At 47.4% G+C, this 9326-nt stretch overlaps 1 long non-coding RNA gene across 1 annotated transcript; it reads right to left on the bottom strand.

The window, feature by feature from the left end:
- LOC149306600 (uncharacterized) lies at window positions 1-7458 on the bottom strand. Its single transcript, XR_016282491.1, has 3 exons — window positions 7222-7458; window positions 3605-5828; window positions 1-1398 (listed from the first exon to the last, which is right to left on the bottom strand). It is a non-coding gene; the product is annotated as an uncharacterized LOC149306600 (long non-coding RNA).
- Window positions 7459-9326: the final 1868 nt, after the last annotated feature.

The raw sequence follows: 9326 nt of genomic DNA, 5'->3' as shown, positions 1-9326 counted from the left end.
GAACACCGGCCCATAAGGAAACATTGGGGAACATTTGCCCATAGGGAAAGATAGGGGAACACCGGCCCATAAGGAAACATTGGGGAACGCCTGCACATAAGGAAAGATTGGTGAACATTTGCCCATAAGGAAACATTGGGGAACGCCTGTCCATAGGGAAACATTGGGGAACATTTGCCCATAAGCAAACATTGGACAACAATTGCCCATAGGGAAACATTGTGGACGGCTTGACCATAGGGAAGCACACTGAAAGCTCTCAGCATTAGTTTGTTCCTTGACAAATATTGAAGTATTATTCATTTAGCATCCTTGCCCTTCAGCCAAAAAAGTCCTAAAGTTGGGGTTCCCTGCCCTTTGGCTTACAATCTATTGGGGGTGGGGGGGCCATGTCCAGCGGAGACCGTCTCTTCCTTCCTTCCTCCGTAGGGGATGGAGCCGGGGCCGCCTCTTCCTCCCTCCCTCTGGGCTGGACACTCCCTTCCTCGCCTGCTGCTGCTGCTGCTTCTGGGCCTAGATGCGCCTGACTCTCCCTCTGGACCTCCGAAGGGGCAGCCTTGGCACCTGGGACCTCGGTGGCGTTGGAAGAAAGAGAGGAATCAGAGGCGGCACAAGTGGCCCACCTCCAAACCCAGGGTCCAGGGTCCCAGGAGTGTCCGTGGGGCAGGCAGTGCTGGCTTTTGGGGGGGCTGCCGCTCTCCTCCTGGGCCTCAGCCGCCGTTCGGGGCTCTCTTTGGGAAAGAAAGGATAGGGCAGGGAGGTCCAGAGGGGTCCCAGGGGCAGCTGCAGGGGACAAGTGCCGGTGCTCTCTCATTTCAACCAAAACCCTGACAAAAACTACCATCAAAGACCACTGAGAAGAAACCACACAAGATCGCTTTTTAGCCGCGGCGCTAAAGTGCCACGCTAAAAGGCCAACCCAACGACCGCTACGCAACAAGACTTCCCTAAACCACACTTCGAAAACCTTGCTATGCAACAACTTCATCTGCTCAGAGAGAGACAAAAGACAGGACGCAGCGTTTGTGTTAATGGTGGGGTTCCTTTTAGTGTTTGTGTTAGTGTTAGTAGGGATGAGTGTTAGTATCTGAGCAGCAGACCAATTGAGACCAGCACCACCACTTGTCCCCTGCCCTTCCCAGCTGGGACACAAAAGGAAAGCCTAAAGGATGGCTGGGAAGTCAGGCCCTCGAACGGCAGCCAGGAGGCAGCCGGGCGGTGGCTCCGGAGGAAGAGGGGCCACCAAAGTCAGCCAGCAAGGCCTCTGAGGAAAAAAACCTACCTGGAAGACGTCTTCGAAATCAGCGAGGCCCTACCTGCTTAAAGTCTGCTCTGAACCCAGATCCCTACCGGAAAGGAAGCGCCTTCAGAGGGATCCTCTGCAACTGGGAAACCTGACTAAAAACAAAGATGGACAACGAACGGTCAGTGAACCAAAGCAAAGCTCCTCTGAAGAAATCCTGCCAAGAAAACCCAAGTCCTTTCTGACTTACGGAGGGCCCAAGGCAAACCTATCGGCGGGTTTCCTAAGCCGCTTTCTTCAGAGGGAGGGTTGCCAGTGCGATCCTCTGAGGCTGAGACAGTGTCGCCTGCCCAGGATCAGCCCACAGCTTTCATGGCTGAGCCGGCATTTGAACCCTGGTCTCCATAGCCATACTCCAGCGTCCAAACCACAACTCCACACTGGCTTTTTAAGGTGAACTGCCATAAATCGAATAAGAGATACTCCAGCTATCCTGCTCCTCTGGACAATCATAACACCAGGCTCTCCCCAAACTATACATCCCAGCTTTCCACAGAAGGAACCATGGCAGTGAAAGTGGAATCAATAAGCTGACATATGTCTGTGCGTGTGCGCGCACACACATGCACATGCGCTAGGCTTAGGGGCAAAAGACCCCCGTGAATATGGAAAACCCGCAAATAATAAAAACGCCATGTTTTTACCTGAGAAGACGCCTCTCTAGAAATCTCTAGGTCTTCCGGTGCAAATCTGCACGCACCGTCCAACAGACACTGACCATAGAACTGCGCTGGAGGAGCTACAAAGGCCTAGCAGAGTGTCCTCTCTAGGAACCTATAGGTCCTCCAGGGCAACTCTGGGGTCAACGTCCGACAGACACTGACCACAGAACTGCACAGAAGGAGTTACAAAGGCCTACTAGAGTGTTCTATTAATCTCTAGGTCCTCCAGTGCAACTCTATGGTCAACGTCCGACAGACACTGACCATACAACTGCGCTGGAGGAGCTACAAAGGCCTGATAGAGTGTCCTCTCTAGGAATCTGTAGCCCCTCCAGGGCAACTCTGCGGTCAACGTCCGACAGACACTGACCATAGAACTGCGCTGGAGGAGCTACAAAGGCCTAATAGAGTGTCCTCTCTAGGGATCTGTAGCCCCTCCAGGGCAACTCTGTGGCCAACGTCCGACAGACACTGACCACGGAACTACGCTGGAGGAGCTACAAAGGCCTAATAGAGGGTTCTCTCTAGAAACCTATAGGTTCCCCGTGTCAACTCTGCGGTCAACGTCCGACAGACACTGACCGTAGAACTGCGCTAGTGGAGCTACAAAGGCCTAGTAGAGCGTTCTCTCTAGGAACCTATACGTTATCCGTGGCAACTCTGGGGTCAACGTCCGACAGACACTGACCATAGAACTGCGCTGGAGGAGCTACAAAGGACTAGTAGAGTGTTCTCTCTAGGAACCTATAGGTCCTCCGTGGCAACTCTGAGGTCAACGTCTGACAAACACTGACCATAGAACTGCGCTGGAGGAGCTACAAAGGCCTAGTACAGTCTCCTCTCTATGAACCTATAGGTTCCCCGTGGCAGCTCTGTGGCCAACGTCCGACAGACACTGACCATAGAACTGCGCTGGAGGAGCTACAAAGGCCTAGTACACTCTCCTCTCTAGGAATCTCTAGCCCCTCCAGGGCAACTCTGGGGTCAACGTCCGACAGACACTGACCATAGAACTGCGCTGGAGGAGCTACAAAGGGCTAGTAGACTATCCTCTCTATGAACCTATAGGTTCTCCGTGGCAACTCTGTGGCCACCGTCCGACAGACACTGACCACAGAACTGCGCTGGAGGAGCTACAAAGGCCTAGTAGAGTGCCCTCTCTAGGAATCTGTAGCCCCTCCAGGGCAACTCTGCGGTCAACGTCCGACAGACACTGACCATAGAACTGCGCTGGAGGAGCTACAAAGGCCTAGTACACTCTCCTCTCTAGGAATCTGTAGCCCCTCCAGGGCAACTCTGCGGTCAACGTCCGACAGACACTGACCATAGAACTGCGCTGGAGGAGCTACAAAGGCCTAATAGAGTGTCCTCTCTAGGAATCTGTAGCCCCTCCAGGGCAACTCTGCGGTCAACGTCCGACAGACACTGACCATAGAACTGCGCTGGAGGAGCTACAAAGGCCTAGTAGAGTGTCCTCTCTAGAAATCTCTAGGTCCTGCAGTGCGACTCTAGGTAAAGTTGACCACACAGTGGCACTGGAGGAAAGCAGATATCCCTAGAGAACACATTAATCAAACCTATAAATGATCAAAGCTGCAAGTATGGACGGATGAGTGTACACACACACACACGTACTTACAATTGAGTAAAGGATCGAGTCCAGTGGAGACTGTCCCTTCCATCATCCATGGCTGGTGCTGATTGGTCGGGCTCGTCCTCCTCCTCGGCCGGACCCTTCCTTTCCTTCTTCTCCGCCTGGATGGCGTGCGGCTCTCTCACGAGGCATAGGCACAAAGAGAAGTGGAGAAAAAAAAAGGTTCAGCGTACAGCTGTGGGGTGACAAAGGGGTGCCCTGGCTGTTCTCCTTAGCCCCTAGCCTTAACATCTTGCTCAGTGGGTTCCTCCCGTTTCTACCAAGGCCCCTTGGGTGCCACTCTCACGGCCTCAGACATTACCCTGTCCTTACCTGCCTCCTCCTCCCATTAACTTTGGCCTGCTCTAGAGAAGAACGCATTGCATTTAGCTCAGCCTCTATAAGCCAGCCCCCCCCCCCCCCAGCTAAACCATGGCCCTCCCGACTGGCTTTTAAAATGAGGGAGGGCCATCCTCCTTCCGGAACGGCAGAGAAAGAACCCAGGCGGTGTTTAAGCACCACGTTCAGAGAAGCCCGGTTCGGACTACTTCACAGAAACCCTTTCCTCACTGACCTCCTAACCTTCACCCCCAGCCAGTGCTCTTGGCCTAATTCTAACTACGATGGGACCCTGTCTACACTATGCAACGCACCAGGAAACCCGGAATCCCTCCCCGTGTTTCTGCCCATGGATCCCGATTAGAGAACGCACCCCAGTCCAGCTGTTTCCCTTTCCCATCTCCGTTCTTCCCACTGTCTCTCTTCCAAAAGGTCCAGTTGCAGCTTAGAGAACGAATGGCCAGGGAGGGCAAAAGGCTCCGCTACCAGTTTGGGGGCGCTGGGGTCGGAGGGGAGCCCCAGAGGAAATCCCCCCCGACCCCTCCTGCTGCCATGCAGGTCCAGTCAGCAAAGGTGCTCCTGGAAGGCTGGATTTTAAAGGGACTTCCTTCAAAGGAGGAGTCTGCAGTCCGGCTTCTGCCTCTTTCTCCTTCTGCCCAGAGAAAGGTTTGCCCGATGCGGACCACAGAGAGCCATTCCTGGCGGAGGATGCCAAGAGCCACGCTGGAGGGGAGCGAGGAGAGGCGCCCCTGCCGTCGCGGGGAACGCCACGGAGGCCGGACGTCTTGGTCGCCAGAGGGGCCTGCCAGGGCTTGCGGGATTAGAAGGGAGAGGGGTCTGGGAGGACCTTGGAGGCTGACTGCAAGAGGCATCTTCCAGTTAATCCCAAAGGTGCCATCCTGGTTTCAGGGGGCTTGTCAGGTTTAAGCAGGGAAGCTATTTATCGGGGTGGGTTTTTTAAAAACAAACAAATTAAATACAAATAAATAATAAAATAATAAACTAAAATAAAAAAATACACGGTGGCCCTGAAAACTATTTAATTCTGTCGTTTGGTCTGGAGATTTTATTTTATTTTAGGGTTTTTAACATAAAAGTCTGGGAGCAAGAAGGCGGGTCCCCACGGCGTCCCCCACGGCGCCAGGGGCGCGTCCCCTCGCTCTCCCTCCGGTGGGGCCCGAAGCATGCTCTGCCAGGGATGCCGCTCTGCCTTGGGCAAACGGTCAGAAAGGCTCTGCCCAGAAGGCCAAAGGGAATGAAGCCGCTGCAGCGCCCCAAAACGGAGGCGGAGAGTTTCGCCCCCCCGGGAGATTAGCCCTCCAAGCTGCAAGGGGACGTTTCGGAAGAGAAACAACGGGACGGCCGATTGGACAAAGAAACGGCTGAATTGAGCCACGCCCTCAGAATCTAAATCCAGGGACAGACCTATGGGCAGAGACGACGGTTTCTCGGGGCGCCGCGTCTGCTCACAAAGGTCCCATGGCAGTTAGAAGTCAGGGTTTCTAGGCCATTGCTCTTCCCCTGCTCCGTGCCAACGAAACGCTACCTGAAACTGTGGCGGACACCTTCCTTGGCAGCGGCTGATCCGAAGTCTGTCCGACGGTTCGAGGCATTTTACAACGCATTTAATCGATGCTGAACCTATAGAAGGGAGTTGCTCTGTGTCTCTCTGTCTTTCTGTCTGTGAAGCATTCTCCTTCATCCTACAAGGCCTTGTCTTCACCGAGTTGACTGCAGCTTCCATCCTCAGCTGGGCACTGTTTTCAGGGGTTCTCCTTTCTTCTCTCTTGCTTTCCTCACTCTTCCTTTCTTCCTTCCTTCTCTGTTCTTTTCTTCCCTCTGCCTTTCCTTTTTTCTTCAAAGACTTTCAGGTTTCGTTCTGCCTCAAGCCCTGTGATGGGAGAAAAGCAGAGCATAAAATCAATGGACGCAAACAGAATGACAAAGCCTTCCTTCCTTCCTTCCTTCCTTCCTTCCTTCCTTCCGTTTGCCTGCCTCACAAATCTATAGGCATACTTCTTAGATATACTATCTAAATAAACAAGACGTATTCTTCACCAAATAAGCAAAATAAAACTGTGTTTCTGAGGCTGAGAGAGTGTGACTAGCCAAAGGTCGCCCATTCGGTTCCACAGCCCTCCCAAGAAAGACACACAAAAACCCCAAGAGTCTCTGAGTGACGCCTTGAACTTTAGATCTGAAACAGACACAGAAAGACCACCTCTGCAAACACCATATACAAAGAAATAAAAATGTACAATACAGGCATATCTAATCAATAAAATAAACATGTAATAATACAATATGAAATAAAAACATAGAAAATAAGTAAAATTACTGTTTATTATATTTTAATTATTTTATATATACAGTATATATATATATATATATATATATATATAAAACATTAAAATAATTAAAATATAATAATGAAATATTGTATTATAAAAAATTATAGTAAAATAAAAAGATATAAAATAAATAAAAATATACAATATATGTATGATTAAAAGAATTACAATATAATAATAAAATATTTTACAATTATAATAAAATAAAAGAAATAAAAATAAAAATACACAGATATACAATAAATATAATGAAACATCAAAATAAAATAAAATTAGAATAAAACCAAAAAATATCAAAACAAATAAAAATATACAATATATACAGGATATACAGATACATATATGTATCTCAGAATAGAATAGAATAAAATAAAAAAAGCTATATATATATATATATATATATATATGGGAAATATAATAAAAGTTTATGGATAAAATATTTTAAAATATAATAACATTATAATAAAATTAATGCATAAAATATACAATATATAATTATAAAATAAAATATATCAAAATATTACAAAATATAGTAAAAAATAATAAATGAAAATAAAGTATATAATAAGACTTTAAAAATATAATAAACTTATAACACAATAAATAGAAGTATCCATACATGTGGATATAATAAAAATATAATAATAAAGTCTGATAAAATAAAATAAAAATATTATAAAATAAAATAAGCATATAATAAAAATAAAAACATACCATAGTAGACACACATAGAATTAAAATATGCTTTAAAATATTATAATGCATAATTAAATAAAAGGAACTTACAATAGAAATAAATCTAAATGTACAATACATATCATATGTACAATAAACATAATAAACATATATATCTATATATAAGTAAAACTTGACTTTAAACCTGCCCTTCCTTGCCCCTGAGGAGAAACCCCCCCGCGTTCCCTTGCCCCTCACCCTTCCAAAAGCCTCAGTCCGATTCGAAGCGACCCAGAGAACGCTGTGTTCCCTCACACTGTACGGAAAGCCGCCTTGGCCACACTGCCCCGCCCTCTTCTCCGCTCGCGAATCCCATTGGCCCCGGCGGCTGCGCGCCACGCGGTAACAGCCACTCCGGAAGAAGCGCGGGAAAGCACCGCTGCCTTATCTCCAAGGGCCCAGACCGATCTCTGCCTTCCCTGACGACTGCGCCTGCGCCATTCCCCCACCTCCCCCCAAGGAAAAGGAGCCGGCCTTTTCCTTCTTCTGCCCCGCAACAAGCTTCCCATTGGCCGCCCTTCCTGCCTGTCAGGACCTTCTCAAGAGCTCGTCAATAGCGCCTGCCGATTTCCCCTCACGAAATGGCTGCCTTTGGGCTACCTTTTCTCCATTTACTGTATTTTTTACTGTACTCCCCCCTTTTAAAAAACATTTACATTTTTATATTTTTTATTTTATATTATAAATCAGGCTTGACATTTTAATTATACGATAACATGAAATAGAAATGGAAAATGTTTAAAAACAAATAAGAATAAAATCAGACAACCGTATTATATATATAATATATGATATAGAAATGAAGTCAGTTCGCTTTAACAAATGAAACACTGGACGCCTCTCCTGCCTTCTTTCCTCTCGCCTGGCCTTACAAAGGCGAGGTGTGATTTCCCTTTAGCTTGCAATGCCTCAGTGGAGACACAAGAGGGCGACAGGGAGCCCTTCATTCCAATGACGTCAAGGCCATTCTGAGAGGCCCGGCCCTCCGAGCGCGGATGGCTAGAGCGTCGCCACGGACATGGTCTACCACCCCCATCTTACAGGGCCGGCCCTCTAATACTTGTTCCTAGAACGTCTCCACGGCGACGCTCTAGCCTTCCCCCACTCTGTGGCAAGCCCTCTAAGGTGGGGTTCCTAGACCGCCTCCGTGTCGACGCTCTAGCCATATGCGCTCGGAGGGCCGGCCCTCTAAGAGATGTTTACCAGACTGTCTCCGTGGCGACGCTCTAGCCTTTTCGCACGCCCTGACAGACCCTGCGAGATGTCCACTCCTAGAGCGGCTCAGAATAGGGTTTGGGGGGGGCTCTGCGGGGGCGGGGCCGGGGCCGGGGCAGTCCTTTCGGACCGGCGCCGCAGACTTCGGAATGAAACGCCATCGCAGAGCCTATTAACTCCCCGGCGCCCTCCTGTGTCTCCGCTGAGGCATAGCAACACCAAGTTAAAATAGATTCATTCTCCACAATAAAAAGTATGAAATATACCTTAAATTTCAATTAAATATAAAATATAAATTACAATAAAGAATAAAATATTGATAAAAATGTTATTTACTTCCGGGATTATTATGCTATTTACTTAGTGGGGGCAAACTTTATTTTATTTGTGGAATCCACCAACAAACTGAATAATAAATGAAATAAACCTTCGCCCAGCAACTAAATAATAAAATGAACATTGCAGGCACCAACACAGTAAATACCAAAAGGAATATTACATCTACTTAAGAAATAAAGAAAATAGATGTTACACCCACCAACTAAGGAAATAATGATAAGAATCAGAATAAGAATCATTTAATTCAATGATAAATGAAATAAACATTTGTCTATTTGTTGCCTGCCCCAACAAACTAAATCATACATTACAATAAACATTTCACCTGTAAATGACTTCCCTAGAGCAGCCTAGAATTAGAGGGACCCAGGAAATCCCATTGAGTCCAAAGCCTTTCGGCCATCGCCTCCAGATCAATGAAAAACACAGAACGACAAGAAAAACAAAGCAATTCATTTCACATCCAGTGTGCTTTATTTCTTCCAAAGGTGTGGCGGTAAGTAACCATCATGTATGGAGATGTACACACACATAAACAACAAAACTGGTCCAGAGGACTCCTAGGATCTTGCACAGTAAACATCCCATACATTGAAATTTCAAGACAGAAGGGAAGGAGACCCTCTTCTCCCAGGCAGCCATACAAAATGAAGGCACTCCATAAAAGACAGTCACTATCTCATGTCCCTTTTAAAAAGTGTACAATAGATGCTACATGTTCTCTTTTAATTGTTAGTTCAGGCTGTTTT

The sequence above is a fragment of the Sceloporus occidentalis genome, unplaced genomic scaffold, assembly GCF_023333645.1.
Source record: "Sceloporus occidentalis isolate IW3139 unplaced genomic scaffold, rSceOcc1.0.p SCAF_10, whole genome shotgun sequence".
In the NCBI taxonomy this organism is placed as follows: domain Eukaryota; kingdom Metazoa; phylum Chordata; class Lepidosauria; order Squamata; family Phrynosomatidae; genus Sceloporus; species Sceloporus occidentalis.
The sequence above is the reverse complement of the archived record's forward strand: the minus strand, read 5'-3'. Positions and strand labels throughout refer to the sequence as shown.